The following is a 20,577-nucleotide window of genomic DNA, read 5'->3' on the forward strand; positions in this document are numbered from 1 at the left end:
AGCTACATTTATATATTCAGTATTTATAACTATATATTCAGAGCTACATTTATATATTCAGTATTTATAACTATATATTCAGAGCTACATTTATATATTCAGTATTTATAACTATATATTCAGAGCTACATTTAGATATTCAGTATTTCTAACTATATACTGTATATTCAGAGCTACATTTATATATTCAGTATTTCTAACTATATACTGTATATTCAGAGCTACATTTATATATTCAGTATTTATAACTATATATTCAGAGCTACATTTAATATACTCAGGATTAATAACTATATACTGTACTGAATATAGATTTAAATTTTTATGTATTCAGATTTACAAATATATATTAAGATTTATAACTATATGTTGAGTTACATCTATATAATCTTATTAATAACTATATATCCAGGATTTACAATTATATATTCAAGATTTATATTTATGTACTCAGATTTATAACTATATTTTCAAAAGCCACATTCATATATTCAGATTTGCAATTATACATTAGGATTAATAACTATGTAAGCAATATCACAGGAGTAAGAGTGCGATATGGCCCTACATCAGCACTGCTGTGATTCGGCCGCAGGTAATCACATCAGTGCTTGTCCAATCAGATTTGAGGACTGGAACTAACTGTTGTATATATATCTATATATTCAGATTTACAACTATATCTTCAGAATTTAAATTGATATATTCAGGATTAACATTTACACTGGCAGCTAAAAGTTTTGAATAATATACAGATTTTGCTCTTATGGAAAGGAATTGGAACTTTAATTCACCAAAGTGGTATTCAACTGATCACAATGTATCAGGATATATCAATAATGTGAAAAATGACTATTGCAATTTAAAAAAATCTTCCACGTGCAGCAATGACAGCTTTACAGATCTTTGGCATTCTAGATGTCAGTTTGTCCAGATACTCAGGTGACATTTCACCCCACACTTCCTGTAGCACTTGCCATAGATGTGGCTGACTTGTCGGGCACTTGTCACACACCTTACAGTCTAACTGATCCCACAACTAAAGATTACTGTAACTCACTGTATTTTGGGATTAGCCAGTCTATCCCGCTAGCAGATAGTTCAAAATGTGGCTGCAAGACTTTTAACTAGTGCTAAAAAACAGGATCACATTGCGGCGGTTTTAAGTTTTTTGCAATAATTGCCTGTGCGATATTGAGTAAATTTAAAAATTCTTCTTTTAGTGCTTAAATCTTTAAATGGTTTGGCTCCTCCTTATCTTTTAGATTTACTGACTGAAAATCATTCGGTTTTGTCTCTCCGGTCGTCCAACCAGAGATTTTAGTGCATCCCGAAGTCGAAGCTGAAATGTAGAGGTGACCGCACCTTTTTGGTAGCTGCACCCACATTGTGGAATGCTCTGCCCAAATCTAGACAGGCCCAATTTCCAGCAGCCGTCACTCCAACACCTTGGCTGCTGGAAATAGGGCCTGTCTAGATTTGATCAAATATTACTTTTTCAATCAGTGATGGTGCTGATTTTTAAATCAGTAATGTCCTGACAATACATTGTGATCAGTTAAATGCCACTTTGGTGAACTAAAGTACCAATTTCCTTCTGAAAGAGCAAAATCTATACATTATTCAAATTTTTTGTCTGCCACTAGATTTACAATTACATATTCAGATTTATAACTATATTTTCGATACAGTTAATAAATATTTAAGAGTATGCATTGAATTAGGATGATGTGATTATATGGTTAATTTAACAGAATACTCGGTTAAAAACTGTTAAATGCTTTATTTACACGTGGCAAAAATATTAGAAATAATCTATAAATATATAATATAAAATATTTTTTTCATAAGCTTTTGTAAACTCTTGTGCCTGTGTGGATACTGGAGCTGCTGCTATGGTTACGAATGGTGGCCATGTGGTGCTTTAATGGCCAAGTGTCATGAACTGAAGGTGAACTATCAATTCACGTTAAACTGAAGCTTAAACTCAAGAATTGAGTCCTTTATCGTCCACATATCCCCCAGAAATACGTCAACTTAGACGTTTATACAATTGTTATGTGATAAGCATTTTTTGCATCAGTGCTGTTGCACAATAAGCAAATGTGCAAATAATTGTAAAACCGGTTAACCACAATTAATTTTTTCTCAGACAGTAATCTAACCGACAAAAACTCACATCCCTACATTTAATATACTTGATTTATTTGTCTTATTTATCCCTCCCCAAATAATATATATAAAATGGTGTAGATTTTGTTTGAACATTGAGGGGGACCAAATAATATTTATATATTAAACATTCTTACCATTAAATTTTACAGTATAATTGCGTCATCCCTATTTCAATGTATACTCTTAAATATGTATTAAATGTATCATATTAAACATTTGGAAAAAGCAATAGGGTTAATTTTTCAGAAATAAATGTACCCATTCAGAAAATTACAATTCCTACCTGCTCATCTGAAATGCTTTCTGCTTTCTGCTTTCCTCACCATGAAAAACAACTGATCATTTCTATGGATGTCTTTATCTTCCCGACTCCACATATGACTCATGTGATGTATTTCATGTTTTCTAAATTCTATATAAATATTAGGGCTCTCAATTGATTAAAAATGTTAATCAAATTAATTACACAATATGCCGATTAATTGAATTAATCACAAATGATCGCATATATAAATAATTGCTTAGAAAGCCCCTCAAATAACAATCATTGTTATATTTAAATCATTATAAATAAAATACATATTATAAAAAATTATAATATAGAAATTTAAAATGCATTACATCATTGTGGCACACAAGTTAAGCATTAGAAATATGGTAACTCAATAAGGTTATTTTTTTTTAACATTAGTGAACAACATTAGTTAACATGAACTAACAATGCACAATACTTTTACAGATTTTATTAGTCTTAGTTCATGTTCATTTCAACATATACTAATACACCTCTCAAATCAAAAGTTGTGTTTGTTAACATTAGTTAATTCACTATAAACTAACATGAACCAACAATCAACAATTGTATTTTTATTAACTAATTAACAAAGATTAATAAATGCTGCAAACAATATATTGTTAACTCATGATACCTAATGCATTAACGAATAGAACCGATTCAAAGAGTGGCTTTAGTATGCAATATATGTTTATTTCCATATTATTGAACTAATGTCATCTGCCTATAATTTGCCAAGAGTTCACATGATCCATTTTGCAAACTTGGAAAAACATGTCTTGAGATCCCTGCATTAGTATTTGTTCTCCATCAAGCTGTGATTGAATGCAAGTGTTCTCATCTTGTTTTGTCTGCTGTCAGTGAGTGTGGTTTGTTCTCTATATAAACGTGTCGCCCAAACAGCTGCGGTTTCGAGGACTGTCCTCTGGAGAAAACAGGTGGTACTTCAAGCTTGAATTGCTCAGATGGAAGGAATATTTCTCATCACGGTCCTGGGACATGATAGTTAATCGCACTAAATTAACATGTTAAATCGACAGCTCTGATATATATATATATATATATATATATATATATATATATATATATGCACACTGTTGGCCAACAGTTTGGAATAATGTTCAGATATTGCCACATCTATTAGTCAGAGTCATACTGGTTGTGCCCGAGCCTGAATTGGGCAGGGGAGGAGTGTGAATCAGCTGATTTAGCACAGGCTGTGCTCCACCACAGCCCGGCCACACCCTCTTCCTCATCACAATATATAGAGAGAAAGTACTTCATAGAAAGTGTTATATTGATTTTGTTCCTGAATCTCTTTTGTTCCGCTCAAACAAGTCTAAGCAAAACATAAATTCTTATTTCTTGCCCTGTAGGTTCTCAATTGATGGGAGGACAGTTGGTTTAAATCACAAGAACTTAATGGAAGCTGATAGGTTAGATGCAAACCTTTTTTACCTAATCCACTGAAGCACTCTGTTTACCAAGAGACTGAAAAAATATCAAGGAAATGATTGTTCTACTGTGTATTTGTAGAAAATGTAATACCTCTGAAATACAATCCACGATGCATTGTGTATATATTGGATTGTACTACTGGTTTGCATTTGTATTGCACATTTAATACATTGTAACACCAAATACAACTCATTCTATGTACTATAAAAATGTCATCTGTGGAAATTTGTCTAGATGATCAATCAAAATTAAAGCACTTGTGCACTTATGCAAAAAACAGGTTTCATTGACGTGCTACAAAATTACTGCACATTTTCTCAGAGGACAGGCAGGAAAAACTTGACTTGCACACCCTTTAAAACGCACCGTCACAGAGGTATGGCATTTGTATTTAACAGTACGCCCGGGCATGTGACAGACCAGCCCTGTAAACAACACAAGAAAGAGTACTTGGGTACATTTGAATTCACTTACTGACAAGGACTTTTTAAAATGATTTATAAAATGTGAAAAGAGGACAACCACATACAAAAAAGGTAAACAAGTCTGTCTGAGAAGTGGAGGATGTATTTTTTGTGTACTGTGCTTTGTGTGTGTGTGTGTGTGTGTGTGTGTGTGTGTGTGTGTGTGTGTGTGTGTGTGTGTGTGTGTGTGTGTGTGTGCGCGCGTGTGTGTCAGTGTTGTGATTGAGGATTTTAATTTCTTTTTATTCTATTTCATGAAAAAAGGACTGTGAGGGACTGAAGAAAAGATTGAAAAAAAGAAGAATCTGAAAGTCTGAAGGCAATTAGAAAAGGTACATTGAATCAAAATGGCACATTTCTCGTAATTGAAGTTATTTAAAACATATTCATCACCTACACCTTTGTCCTTGGGTAAATTATTTGATTGGAACTTAATTTTTGGTGTGAAAAGTTAGGTGTAATAAAAGTGTCCTCGCAATTGTTATGAAATATTTTACCTATTTTGTGGAGAGGTTCCAAGATGTTGGTCTCTTTCTTTTTCTTTTAATGATTCTGTTGGTTTCACCCATGATGTTAGTGCTAAGCTTAATACAAACACACTTCTCTCACAAATATGTCAGTTTTTGTACCTGTTTAAGTCATCACCAAATGCCAAATGTATAAATTGGCAAGAGCTGTCATGTTTGTAGGTAATTGTCCATGTTCAAGGTCAATGCAATGCGATTCCAGACAAACCTGGGGTTAATGTCGATTTCCCATGTGATTATGTTAGAGAATACCCCAGGCCCATATAAAAAAATAACAAAAATGAAGAAAAACTGACTACATCAGTGTTTTTTGTCATTTTAATGGAAAAAGAATGTTAAAGTGCTACTGAATTTTTTTATTAGAATTTTTTTTTGCTGTAATTACTTAACTTATAATAATAACAACAATAATAATTTGATTTATATAGCACTTTTTAGCGATTAAGCACAGAGTGCTTCACAAAACATAAAATTAAAAACACACAATGTAAAACACAACACATTCACAAAGAAATGAAAGAAAGACAATACAAATGTTTTTTTAAACAAGACTTTAAAACAGACACAGATTCTGTTCCATAATCGTGTATCTCCATCTTGGAACACCCAACAGTTCATAATAAGAAGATCTAAGAGGTCTATCTGTTTCATTAGGTCTTAAAAGTTCTGTAAAATATTCTGGTGCCAACCCATGTAATTCCTTATACACCGATCAGCAACAACATTAAAACCACCTGCCTAATATTGTGAAGGTCCCCCTCATGCCACCAACAGCGCCAACCCGCTTCTCAGAATAGCATTCTGAGATGCTATTCTTCTCACCACAATTGTACAGAACTGTTATCTGAGTTACTGTAGATTGTGTCAGTTCGAACCAGTCTGGTCCGAATCTCTGTTGACCTCTCACATCAACAAGGTATTCTCTCCCACAATAGAGCTGGGCGATATATCAAATATTAACGATATAATCTAAATAATTTTGCTGATGATGTAAAATTTACCAATATCGTGAATGTCGCGATGATTTTAATATGCTTATTATTTTGGCCATTAAATTTCATAAAGAGTGCCTCAGTAGACTAATTAGTGGGGGGGTATAGCGACTTGACGTGGTTACGTGGCAGGACATGGAAACATGGTGAAACAAGGTTTGGGGCGTGGCCTGGTGAGACAGGTCTTGGAGCCTGGTCAGGTGGAAACATGCTGTGGAGCATGAGACCAGGGCGGAGCCCGTGGGGGGGGTGGAGCCATGAGAGGCTTGAGGGGCGGAGCCATGGATGGCAGAGCCGTGAGAGGCTCGAGGGGCGATACCATGGAGAATTGGATACCCAGAGAGTAGCCGAAGACTCGAAGAGCCAGGGTGGAGCCAGAGACAGGGAGGACCAAGGTGGCACCGGAGGCTCGGAGGAGCAAGGAGGAGCTGGGGATCGGAAGACTGAGGTGGAGCCGGTGGGGCTGAGGACCAAGGTGGAGCTGTAGGGATGGAGGTTCCCGGTGAAGCTGAAGGATTGGAGAGACGAGGCGAAGCCAGAGGATCGGATAACCAAGGTGGAGCCAGGTGTCCGACAGACTAAGGAGGAGCTGGAGGGATGAGGGACCACAGTAAAGCCTACAGGCTTTACAGTAAAGACCGTGGTGAAGACGAGGTAACAAACATCCGAGGTGATGTCAAGGGATCGACAGGCCAAGGCAGAGACCAGCGCTTGGAGGGTCTAGGTGGAGTCAGAGGTTTGAAAGTTCTCCGTGTCTGGGATATCTCAGAGGGCAACGATCGAGCCGGTGGCTTGGGGGGAACCGGCTGATCTGGAGAACTCAGGGTGGGCACAAGAGCGGGAACCAATTCCAACACAAATAGCCCAGTGGGAGATGGCTCTGGAATGGACAAGGTTTGCAACGCTGGCTATGGGACGGACGAGGCCTGCAACACTGGTTTATTGGCCGTGGCAGACGTGGGCATTGGCTCGTTGACCATGGCAGGCTTGGGCATTGGCTCATTGACCAGAGGTGAGCCTGAGACATTGCATGAAGCAGACTCAGGTGTGGTTGTGACTAGGCACTTATTAGACTGAGTTGTGGCTGTGACATGGCATGGAGCAGACTGAGGCATGGCTGTGACATGGCATGGAGCAGACTGAGGCGTGGCTTTGACATGGCATGGAGCAGACTGAGGCGTGGCTTTGACATGGCATGGAGCACACTGAGGCGTGGCTATGACATGGCATGGAGCACACTGAGGATCCGGGGCAGAAGTTGGCGCAAGCTCAATGGAAATGTTTTCTTGGTATACATGGCATGGAACAAATTTATCAAAGTAAAAGACACAAACAAAACACATACAACCCTGACAGTTGGTCATATGTGATTATTATTCCACAAAAGGCTGTGATAAACATGGTCTGTTTGTGATTCAGAACAAACCAGTGACGCGCTGAACAGTGTGCACACACATGGTGGCACTCTCAGATCAGTTCACGTGCAGTTTGAAATCAAAGTAATGCAGGTTCAAGCATTCGTGCAATTCCAAACATTAGTAACCGCAACAAGATATTATACAAATCTACAAAACCACCATCTTATAAGAGAAAAGGAGACAATTAAACTATTTCAGGAAATGCGGAACATTGTAAACTGTCAAATACACATAGCCTTTTCTGTCAAATGAAAAGTTCCTTGTGAAGTTGAAGTGAATGCGACAGCACTTTCGGTGTCAAAATAAAAGCCACAGGTGGAGGTGAAGTAAACAAAACTTTTGTAATACTTTGTATTAGTAAAACATTTTAAGGATATTTAAAATAATTATTTTTTTAAAATATAGCTACAAGAGGCAATTATCAGGGCTAAGCACAGGAATGGCAAAAATGAGTGAAAACAGCATTTTAGTGAAGATTTTAGACAAATGCTTGAAAAGAAATTAATAGAATCGCTTGTAATGTAATATACATTGTAGGTACCATAGGCACCAATGGTCTATGAGCAACTTGGAATAACAATGCTTTTGGTTAGCACAGCCCTGAGTGATTCCATTCATTCAGTTGAACGATTTGTCAGGCTGAATAAACATGCAAGTTTGTGAGTAAGAGTGAATTATGGCAAAGCTATAAGTAATTTTTTTAAATTTAAGTACATTTTGTGCAATAAGTGAAAATGATAACAAGAAAGAAGTGTTTTTTAGCATTATTTGGTGGTAAAAGTTTTTTTGTTGTTGTTACATTCAGTTTAGACTGCAAGCTCACAAAAACTTTTGATTAGCATGGTCTGAAGATGATCTAAGCAAAATTTGTTGCTGTGGGAGGAGTTCGAAAAAGTAGGTTTTCAATACATTAATAATGGCCATCAGGAAAATTTGGCCGACTATGACAAATGTGGTATCGTTGAACTCAGCTTGACCCAAGGAATCTATCAAGACCAGTGTCCTAACAATAGGCTATTAATTATCAAAAGTTCTGTATTATACAAATGCATTGGCGTATCATTACGAAACTTGGTATGTGTTATCGGCATAATGCCCTGAATGTGTTAACATGTTTCAGGACGGCGCTAGCTTGTAGTAAACAAATATAATGAAATATATAAAAATGCTAATACCTTTTGATAATTAATAGCCTATTGTTAGGACACTGGTCTTGATAGATTCCTTGGGTCAAGCTGAGTTCAACGATACCACATTTGTCATAGTCGGCCAAATTTTCCTGTTGGTCATTATTAATGTAATTGAAAACCTACTTTTTCGAACTCCTCCCACAGCGACAAATTTTGCTTAGATCATTGATTAGCCGGTGGATTCTATTGATTTTGTAAGAATATGTTAGCATTTGAACCAAAGAAGATGCATATTTAATTTTAACTTTGTCGCTCAAACAGCTGCATAGATCAACGTCATAGTTACGTTGTTGTAGTGCCCCATACAGTCATCCATTCGATTATCTAATCAGCCAATTGTATGGCAGCAGTGCAGTGCATAAATGCAGTATCATGCAGATACTGGTCAGGAGCTTTAGTTAATGTTCACATCAACGATCAAAATGGGGCAAAAATGTGATCTCAGTGATTTGGACTGTTGCATGATTGTTGGTGCCAGATGGGCTGGTTTTAGTATTTCTGTAACTGCTGATCTCTTGGGATTTTCACACACAACAATCTCTAGAGTTTACTCAGAATGGTGCTAAAAAATAAAAACATCCAGTGAGCAGCAGGTGTGGATGGAAACGCCTTGTTGATGAGAGAGGTCAACAGAGAATAGCCAGACTGGTTAGAACTGACAAAGTCTATGGTAACTCAGATAACCACTCTGTACAATTGTGGTGAGAAGAATAGCATTTCAGAATGATGTCCTGAGATGCAGGTTGGTGCTGTTTTGATGGCACGAGGGGGAACTACACAATATTAGGCAGGTGTTTCTAGTGCTGTGGCTGATCTGTGTGTAGTTAATGCAATCATAAAATCAACCCTAAAATGAATTGGTAACTAATGCAAAGACGTTAAACTGGAGTAATAAGATTAAAAGACCTAGTTGTGTCAAAAGTCTAGCTGCAGCATTTTTCACTGATTGTAGCCATGCTAAAGTGCATTTATTTAAAACTGAAAACAGGCCATTACAATAATCAAGGCCAGACAAAATAAAAACATGTACAGTACAAGCTTCTCTGTATCCTTGAAACTCAAGACACATCTAACCTCGGAAAAGTTCTTTAGCTGATAAAAACAAGACTGGACTAACCTCCTGATGTGTTATTCTAAACAACAATTTGTATAAAAAATAGACTTCCAATTTTTCACCATCTAACTATTTGGGCCCACCTGTCTAAGTGCTAACTGAATCTGTTTTTTTTTTTTTTTAGAATCATGTCCAATCTGTTTTTAACTGAAGATAATTACATGCCATACCATTTTTTTATATCTGCTATACATGCTTGAAAAACATTTACATTTTTCAGATCATTGGGATTCATTGGCAAATACAATTGGAGGTCATCTGCATAACAAGCGGTAAAATACACTCACTGAGCACTTTATTAGGAACACTATAGTCCCAATAAAGTCCCTGACACGGTCTTCTGCTGTTGTAGTCCATCTGCCTCAAGGTTGAAGTGTTGTGCATTTTGAGATGCTATTATGCTCACTACAGTTGAACAGAGTGGTTATCTGAGTTGCCATAGCCTTTCTGTCAGCTTGAACCAGTCTGGCTATTCTCCATTGGACTCCCTCATCAACAAGGCATTTCTCTCTGCAGAACTGCCACTCACTGGATGTTTTTTTGTTTGTTTTTGGCTCCATTCTGAGTAAATTCTAGAGACTGTTGTGTGTGAAAATCCCATGAGATCAGCAGTTAAAGAAATACTCAAACCAGCCCATCTGCCACCAACAATCATGCCATAGCCAAAATATATATTTTTCCCCATTCTGAAGGTTAATTTGATCTGCATGATTTTATGCATTGCACGGTTGCCACACAATTGGATGATAGGTTAATCGCATGGATATGCAGGTGGACAGGTGTTACTAGTAAAGTTCTCAGTGAGTATATATAGTGAAAACCATATTGGCCCTAACAGGGATCCTTGCGGAGCACCGCAATTCATTTTTGAATAGAAGGACATTTCATTTCCAACAGACACAACAAATTTCCTATTCGTCAAGTAGGAGACAAACCAGTTTAAAGCCACCCCAGATATTTCCACCCAGCTCTTAAATGTATCAATTAAAACTGAATGCTCAGCTGTATCAAACGCTCCAATCAAATCAAGCAACACTAAAATGGAGCATTCTCCAGCATCCTCCGCCATCAATAAGTTATTGGTCACCCTAAGAAGGGCAGTTTCTGTACTTTGGTTTTCTCTAAAACCTGACTGAAATTTCTCAAAAATCTTTCAGTATCCTTCACTAGTTACCTTACCACATATGGTACAAAATCATGTTCTATTTATAACTTAAGGCTGTCTAGGAATTCTCAGAACAAAAACAAAAACATTTTTTAATGATTTTGTTTGTGTTCTCCTTTTTGGTTCTGAATTTGATAATGACACTTTCCTCTCACAACTGTCACTCATCTTACCTGTTTGAGTCATCATTGAATGCCAAACGGAAATATAGGTGAGCATCATCGTGTTTGCAAATTGTCAGTGAAGGTTCAAAACAACATTCTTGCTTCACTTAGACATTCTCCAGGGTGCAGTGTGTGTCAACAACTTCAGATAAACCTCACGTGATTCATAGAGCATCAATACATTTCCATATCAGTTAATGACAATGAAAGGATGGCCTCGGATTCTGGAGCATAATTACCATCGATTGATTCTCCTCATCCATGAGTCAGGACTTAACTCTTTCTCTCTCCCTTCAGGTCTGATCAAAGAGACTGGCCATGGAGGTGAATTACAAAGAACCAGCGCCAGACTATGATGACGTTGTTACCCAGCAGCACACAAGCAACACTCAGCAGAGCAGGAATGATAAGAAGCAGGGAGAGGGTGGCTGTATGCGATGCTGCATGAGTACTAAGAGATGTTTGATGAGTGGGGAGTGTGGCCGAGCTCTCAACATTGCCAGCGTGGTTGCCATGTGTGGGATGTGTATCCGAATGTTTGTCTGTAAGTTCTTAGGATAACAAATTTATATGTGTTTGTTTATTACAGTGGCCACCAAAAAGTATTTTGACACTTATGGTATATAAAGGGATAGTGAAAATATCTGTCTTTATTTACTCACCCTTATGTCATTCCAATCCTATATGACTTTTCTAACTTCTGTGGAACACAAAAGGAGAAATCTTGAAGAATGTTGATGCTGCTTCTTCACATACAATGAAAGTGAATGGGGACTTAAGCTGATAGCACACATACATCACAAAGACGTCTATTTGATGTGTCTGTTTACATCTGGCAGACGTAGGTGTTTTGCTCATTTGCAATACGTCTATAAGATGTTTCCTCACGGATGCCAATTAGACATTCATCAGATGCCTTTGAGATGTTTATGATTTAGAATATTTGTAAATCAGATAATGTAAAGATGTTTAGCAGATGTAAATAAGATGGTGATGCTTTCCAGATGAAAAGATCTAAAAGAGGCATCTTGGAGATGTACGTGTGCTATCTGTGTTGGGACAGTTAGACAAGCTATTGCCAAACTTTGCTAAGAAAATTCATGTTATGGAGATGCCACTTGGTTTAATATTTTGTAATCTATGCAAAAAAGTTGTACATGTACGAAGTGTGGCTTTAAGTATCCAATTACTTATTGCAGGCCCTGTATCTGTAAAACAATATAAGCATAGAACTTCTGTGCTCCATTTGTTTAGTTACAAAACTATAACTGGTATTTCCGATTATTGGAAAGTGACTTAAATTTGTGTCTTATATTCTTTGTTTTTCTTTCTTTTACAGAACACAGTCTCACATCCAGTGGTGGCCATCTTAATTTAAGAAACAAAGACATTTGCTCTGTACCTAAACCTAGCGAGCTGCCTACTATTTAAGCAACATTTAAAAGTCTCTAAATGCAAAGGCTGTTCCAAATATGTATTGATGCTACCCATGTTTGACAAACATTATTAGAATATAGTTGTATATAATTCAAATTTCCCCATTTCACCAAATATATTCACCGATATATTGTTCTGCATGTTCTACTGTAGTATTGAGTTGTTAGCTTAGCAGCATGCTAATGTCAAACTCTATTAATATGAGTCTTAATTGAGTATCTTGTGCTTCATTTAAAGAACACGAGTTGTGTGTTGCACATAAGTGACCAATAACATAGTTGCTGCTTTTTTTAAGTACATTTTGAGCTTAATTTTGGTTTTATGATGCTGCCATAGAAGGTAGATTCCTTCGTAGACAACATGAGGAAGATTGCTAGCTACAGTAGGTTTTTGTTGCAAGAGTAGATCTGGCACAACATTACCTACTCACAAGGTGCATGGATTAAATCAGCTGGAATGAAGCAGAGGAATCCAGCCACACTTCCTCTACTGTAGGTTTTTGAACAGAGCTGTTGTTATGGCCTGATTCCAATTCAATGAAAATAAAACAATTCATTTTCCATAATCTCTTTGTTAATTATTCATGATGACAACAGTATTTATTAGTCATACCAATTACATCACAACAGTATTTTTCTCTTTTTTTTTTAATTGTGTGAAATTATCCAGAATTTACTATAGATGCATCCATTAGGAAAAGCTTTTTCTGAAATTAGGATCAGTCATGTGATTGGATTGGGCATTCACCTCTGCAATTATGTATCATTAAACCGCAACTTTGTATTTATGATTATTATTTACTACTTCTACAATTGTAAAGTAATATATAATGCTAAATCATTTTTAAAGGATATGCAATTTAAATGACTGCCCTATCTTTACTATATTTTACAAGATAAAAGATAGTAAATACGATACACAAACACTACAAAATACACATGTTGCAGAAAAGGTCATAGTCTTAGAGACACAAACATAAATTTCTCAAAATGTTCTTTAGCCTTTAGTGGCTATAGGCGGCAATTCAGCACATAACATACACAACATATTGTTGTTTAAATCCTCTTGCATTGCCTTGCAATTATATTATATTAGCTATGCTGATGAAAGTGGTTAGGAAATTTTTTCAATTGCTGTAGCTCACTCTGCTTGCTCTGTCATGTAATGTTGCTGGGGTTACAAACAGTACATTAATATCGAACAGTGATTAAAACTGATGTCATTTTGAACACAATAAGTCAACACAATAAAACCATACTACAAATTTGAGGAGTCATGCCATAATCTTTATATATATATATATATATATATATATATATATATATATATATATATATATATATATATATAATTGTATTATCTTCTCTGAGGTCCACTAATAATGTTAGTAAAGTTTATTTGTACCAAAACATTCATAGTTTAGAAATATATGATCATGTATCACCCTTTCGCTGGCCCTATGTCTGAATGTCTCGGTTTTTGTCAGATGTGGGATAATTCTCTTTGATATCTCTGATCCCCAAACATTAAGGAATTCCATTGCAAGATGTTTGGAAGATTACATGTAGGGAAACAAAACTGCAACACTCCCTCCCGTAAGCTTAGCAGGTGTTTGACTGTCACTGGAGACTTCTCCTTTCAACTCGATTGACTAAATAATGTTGCAGCGCTAGCATTTGTGCTACAGGTGTACAATTATCTAAAGAGAGTATAATTTACCATGTTTTGTACTTCTGTCTCTGCAAACATCTGTTAAACAAGCTTTAGTATCATGTAATGTAAGAGCTTTTACTCATTATCGATATTATTTAATAAAAGTTAATGTTTTTCACTTACTTTGTACATCTCTGGGTGCCGACATGTTTGTGTGACGTCATGCACCTGCATCTCTGCGAAATTGGAGTTAAAAGTTTCTGTAAGAATATTCAAGTTGGAATTCTGACTTCAAGTGGTGTTCCATTGCACTTTTACTGGTAGGAAGTTGGAAAATCCAACTTTCTGAGTTGAGTGGAATGCAGCAGAGGCACCTCCTTAAAACGTCTGGCTAATATTGTGCAGCCCCTCGAAAACACATCCATAAGTATATTTGAATCACAATCAGCAGAAAATGAACAAGCTCCACAAGTTAATAAAACACAATTTCTGGGTTTGCACATAACACACACCCAACACATTACATTTGAATATGTTAAACTGTTCACTCAAGCAAAGCAGCACCATCAACTTTCAAACAGACATGACATTTGAAACATTTGTGAATGGAATTGGTTACTTACGGTTGAGTCTAATAGGGATTTAAGCTGCAACCAATAACAGTTTCTTTACAAAGCATGAATCATATTGGGACTGGTTCTCAAGCAATCTACAAGCTGATATGGGCCAAAAGCAGAAGTGTAATAGACCAGAACGGATGTGTTTTTAAATATGCACTTGTGCCACTCTTAAAATGTGGCGTATATCACCGTAAATGGATCAAAACGATCAAAGACATCTACAGTATCTAGTGCACGTCTACATAGACCAACATTTTACCACTGATGGATGCAAAAAAACATCCAGGATGCATTTATACTCATTTTAAAAGTTATAACTTGACATTGCGTCTTTTAAAAGCAACGCGAGATGCATGAAAATGGTCAAAGCAGTAGAAGTTTATGTAGAAAAATATTTATGAAGGTGTCCTGTGTAAGTTCCCGTTGGTGTAGAGAAGTCTTCCATGACTCTCTCCTCATCACCTGTCTGAATGAGTGCCAGAGGGCGGGGCCAAGGGTTTGACTTTGTAAAATTGGCCGTTGATGTCTTACTGTAGAGGCAGACTTTTGCTGATGTATTTTTCCTTCTGACATCACAAAATCCACAAAATAAAGTTTTGCAGCTTGGTTTAAATATATACTCTTTTTCTATTGAGGAGGAAGTTTTGAGTTCTCAATCTTACAGTATATTTTATAATAGAATGACCTCTTATGTGTCAAAAAGATCAAAAATCACAGAATTTCTTTTTTTTTTTTTTTTAAATAAGAAGAATACATGAGAAAGTAAAAAGTGGAGTAAAGAGTTTTAATACATCGAATCTAGCCCCAATGTCTCCTAGTCAGCCAGCAAGGGATGCGTTTTCAACATAATGCTGTAACTCACTGCGTAACCACCATTTAGTACGATGCATCATTGTAGAAATTAACTAGATAGTCAGTCTGTTTCCCGAAACCGAAGTTACTATGTCGCACATTCATCGTTTCATACACATTGGTTGAGCTGTTGTTAATGACGTTATTCAGGGGGTGGAGTAATAACTTCCGCAAATATTAAATTAGCTCGTTTACATTTACATCTGAAAGCCGTTAATTACAAGAAAGCTGCTGAAGATGGCGAAAGCAGCATGCACTTTGGAATGTGACAGATGCATTGCTCTGCGATAGATGGTTTTCCCGCTATATTAGACTTTGGTGTTCCCTTGAAGCACTTGAGCATATGCATATGCTTCAAAATCATATTAATGGCACTTATATGATAACAAAAAACAGATAAAAGCTGTGTTCTCCTTAAATGGTTGCATTCAATTTACGTAACACTTCGGAACGCCACTTTCTGCAAAATCTTGGAATAAATCGTTGTCTTAAAAAATCCAAACTATGTTGGTAACGATGGAACTTGCGTCCATAGTTTTCTTACAATGCTTTTGGGAAATAGACAGACAGACAGACAAGAGGGTGAGACAATGGCTTATAATAAAGTATTTAGAAAAGCCCTTTAGCTCATACTTCTAAGTACAGTGATGGCTGTGGTTACTTTAACTGTGGGATTTGTCAGGAAACAGTGAGTATGTGGTCTCTGAGTATGTACATATGAATATGCATTTAGTATGCTACGTTATATAAACCCATCTGTCTTAAACATGGACTTACTGTATCATGAAACACAATTACCCTCTAAATTTAGTCAATCCAACTGGCAGGTTGTGCTCTCTGAAGGACCAAAAACTCTGTTGGCTACCTAGAAAAAATATGATGAAATCTATGATGAGCTGTATAAAATAATAAAGCTCTGTCTGATGTTAGCAAATGTGAATGAATGTGAATTTATTTTGTAGATTTAATACAGACAGCATGTGTGTGTCCTTTGCCGTATAATTAGATGATAATTGTCTCAGAGAAAAATGTGTTTTTATTATTTTTGAGTCATTAAGTGAGAATAATTTATCATGAGCATATGGGATTAAGATGACATGGTTGCTGCATTGAATTTTTTGTCTCTATCTAATTATGCTCTGAATATTTGGTGTGTCATGAATCAAAGGTCAAGCATTTCTTTGGAGCTCATCATTATTCATGTTTTCTCTGGCAGCTCTCTCACTCACTGGCCCATTTTTCAATACACAAGAAACACAGTCTAACTCAAGATGTAATCAGACAGAAGCATCCAAGTACAGTGTTTATTCCATGTTCCAAACCACAAACATCATATTGGAATCATAATCCAGCTGAGTAATAGAGGTAATCCAATATTATAATCAGAAATTCACAACCAGATATTCAGTGAACAAGGGAACAAATTACAGACACAAACCACTCAGAATGAAAAACACAAGGGAGACATGACGTAAGCAGGAACAAAAAGAACAGATGGTATAATATACAGTGAACAAAGCAATGCACAGCTGGAACAAGACAATAGCATTTGGAATACTATCTTACTGAAACTGCACATATACACTATATGCTGTCCAGGGTCCAAAATTATCCAGGGATCAAACTGCCCCAGATATTTTAAAAGTGAGGGCTAAATTGTGAATTATCCAATGATATTTGGGAAGGCAGAACAGTTTTTTCTCTTTGCCTGCAATTATTGCTGGACTATGGCCAGAGAGGACTATAATACACAGTAAAAACATACTAATACCTCCATTAAAAATTACATAGTTTTGAATGGCCGTCTATGGAGAAAGATGCATTTTGCCTCCAGAAAACATTATCTATGGTATCTACCAGCAGATTCTAACTGGACCATGTTCACCAGCCAAACCCTGTACACTCAGAGATGGCATCACACAGATAATCTATTAAAACCTCAGCTTTGCACCGTTCACATCCGCTAAGAGGAGCAAAATTGTTGATTCATAACTTTTTATTCTTTTGGTTTTTACTGTCTGTTTCCGATAGGCTATAAATTCTTTACTGAATTCTTTTAAAGTCTTCATCTTTGTTATAAGGACTTTCGAAATGTTATTTTTTATTCTGTGAGTGGAGGGCGAATCTTCTTTTATGCTACACACTGTCATGAACTGTCAACCATCAGATGTTTTCCCAATCAGACAGTATTGGGCAATACTTGGGAGTTGTCTGGAAATTGGAAAAAGTGCAGCTAAGAGCACAGGCAAGATCTATGAATTTCAGTTGCTGATATATTATACTTCAGATCCACAGCTGGTGGTGGATATTGATTTTAAAAAGAAGGCTTGGTAGATCAGTGCATTTGAATTTGGTGTGACGTGATGTTCTTCCTAGACTGTAACAGTGATGGTTGTCCCTAACCTCAGATTTCTTTGATATATAGTGTCCCCCAAAATTATTTGGACACTTAATCCATACATAAAAATGTTTGAATGTCATTGCATTAGATAAATAATCAAACCAAAATGTATTTCAATTATACACCTTTCAAGTATTGTAATTCACAAAAAAGGAGTAAATAAAATTTGTTTAATTACAAAACAATAGCATGTGGACACATTCATGTTGTCAAACGTTAGTTTCAGTCTGTTCCATACACAAAGCCATAGTATGGCCTCAGAAGACTTGGAATACAATGCAAAATTCGCGTGGACTACTTTTATGGTGCCTTTATTGTTTTTTAAGTCATTTTGGAGCTTGGTCACAATAAACTGTCAATGTATACAAGCTTTGACATGAGGGTGAGTAAATGACATTGTTGGGGTGAACAATTACAAAAATGTATCTAGTGGCTTAAGCTGAATACGTTTGGGGCCTTTGTATACCTTGACACTGTATCATTTTCCATTTTGGGAATAATCCAATTACAATGTAACTATAATCAGACTTACCATAATCAAATTACTTTTCATTGAAAAAGTAGTTTAATGCATTACATTTTAAATTCTTGTTATCAGATTACAGTTACTGACATTCAATTAATTTAATAACTTTCAAATTACTTGGGTGAACATTTCAAAAATAATATTTTTTATGTAGAATACATTAAAACATGTAAAGGATAATGCTCAGCCAACTGGTTGTTATGAAGGTTTATTTTGCGAAAACATCTTGCTAATTATAAGTAAATAAGTAAATGGACATGAAATATTGATTTGCATTGAAAAAGCGGCTGAATTGCATCTCCGGTTTGATATAGCATTACAATAGCATTATTTATTTCAGTCATTTATATCTGCTGTTGATGGTGTTTTAGTCCCCAATTAATGAAATTAATTATGCAAATCAGTTAACGGAGCAAACACGGTCAAAAAATTTGTGCTAAAGTAGTAAATTCACCCCAAATGTCTGTTTTTAATAAAATTCCATATATCACCAACTTTTTGCTCATGGTGATGACACAATAATAATGGTTAGTAAAAAAAACAACAAAAAAAACGCAATGTATACTAAGCCAATAATTTGCATTGAAATGAGGCGTGTTTGCACTGAAATTAATGACAATGAAATTAATTGAACTGCTTATGGTGCAGTGCTATTTCAGCACATTTAGCACCTAGTGAAAATACATTTTTGCAATGAAATACAGTAAGCAAACGTGTCACAGCTGTTTTGCCAGGTTAGTGAAATCAAATCCTTAATAGATATCCAAAGTTTTTGTTTAAGACTCGTTGTAAAAAGTAAACTAGATATCAGCATAAATGTATATTCAGATTTATATTCTAGAAATTGTACCATCGTCTGCGAAGAATGTTGTGCTATTTTTAAATCACTTGCCGGTCTATTGTGATGTAACCTTTTTTAAATAACTCCACCCCTAAATGGCATATAAAATCAAAACAAACTGTGATTGATCACTTTACATGTCAGTCAGACAGCACTTCCTGTCAAAGTGGGCGATTCTTGGTAAGAATAATCTACAATGTGGCCCAGACTTTTTGCGGTATTGTCAAAGGTCTGCCTACTTGAGACATTTATTTGCCTGACTTATTTTCAAGGACGTCTGAAAAAAAAAATGAGCAGTAAAATGTATTTTGTTTGTCTCTACAGTGGAAGAAGAAAGTCCAGGACTTGCCTGTGGTGCTTTGGTCTGTCCTCCTGTAGACACTGAAGCCGAGGTTTGAGCTATTGTTGAAATTGGGTTTTACTTTTGTCTCTTCTCAGCCACTTCCATCTTATCCTGCTCCCTAGCCCTCCCACTCCATTTCATCGTGCTGGGTGAAAATTGGAATGAAATAAAGATGTGAGCAATGGATGGAGACAACCAGTGAGTGAAGAGGAGGAGAGATATAGCGAGAGATGAAAGGGAATGAGACCGAGATGAAAGAGAGGACATGCAAGTACTATGTAGATTCAAAATATAGATCTCTACTCAATTGTTTCAGTCTGCTCTTAAAAAGCAATGCGATGATGGGGAAAGCCATTATGGGCTTTATGTATTTTATACCACACTTTGTGAGGGTATTAGATTCATGACAAAACAACCTTGTGTTAACTGTGTCTGTGAAACACTGTTGAAACTAAAATACAAAATGATTAATCATTTAAATGCAAATGTAAGACACATGGCATCCATTTAACTCAATTCAACTTGAACGTTCTGAGGTATTGTACCCCATTCACACATACAGTGAACAGTGGAAGTCCCGAGTGGATGTATTGTTGGTCAAATTGGCCATTTCTACTTTTGAAAGCCTTAATATTACTGCTTGTTAGAGCTTCACAACTGGCCAAAGCTCTCTAAATCTTATAAAAATGGAAAGTTCCAGCTACAAAGACCAACTTAACCAGCATGCAATTTCCATGATGGTCTTGTCTGGTTTATGTTCATTAGTGCTGGTTTGGTGCAAGTCTAGTTGGTGGATCAGCATAGCTTTGCATTTCACCAGCAAAACCTAAAATGAAGCTGGCTAAGCTTAGGGTCACCAGCACACCAGCAACCCATGCTGGGGGACCCGCACCAAAAACAATACATAAGCAATGCTGGTCTTTTCATTAGGGGCATTGCCAG

General features: G+C 36.2%; 1 long non-coding RNA gene across 1 annotated transcript; it reads left to right on the top strand.

Moving 5' to 3' along the window:
* Positions 1–4,307: 4,307 nt before the first annotated feature.
* Positions 4,308–12,964, top strand: LOC127652505 (uncharacterized). Its single transcript, XR_007971733.1, has 4 exons — positions 4,308–4,464; positions 4,657–4,724; positions 11,260–11,506; positions 12,302–12,964. It is a non-coding gene; the product is annotated as an uncharacterized LOC127652505 (long non-coding RNA).
* Positions 12,965–20,577: the final 7,613 nt, after the last annotated feature.

Source organism: Xyrauchen texanus, chromosome 12 (genome assembly GCF_025860055.1).
Source record: "Xyrauchen texanus isolate HMW12.3.18 chromosome 12, RBS_HiC_50CHRs, whole genome shotgun sequence".
In the NCBI taxonomy this organism is placed as follows: domain Eukaryota; kingdom Metazoa; phylum Chordata; class Actinopteri; order Cypriniformes; family Catostomidae; genus Xyrauchen; species Xyrauchen texanus.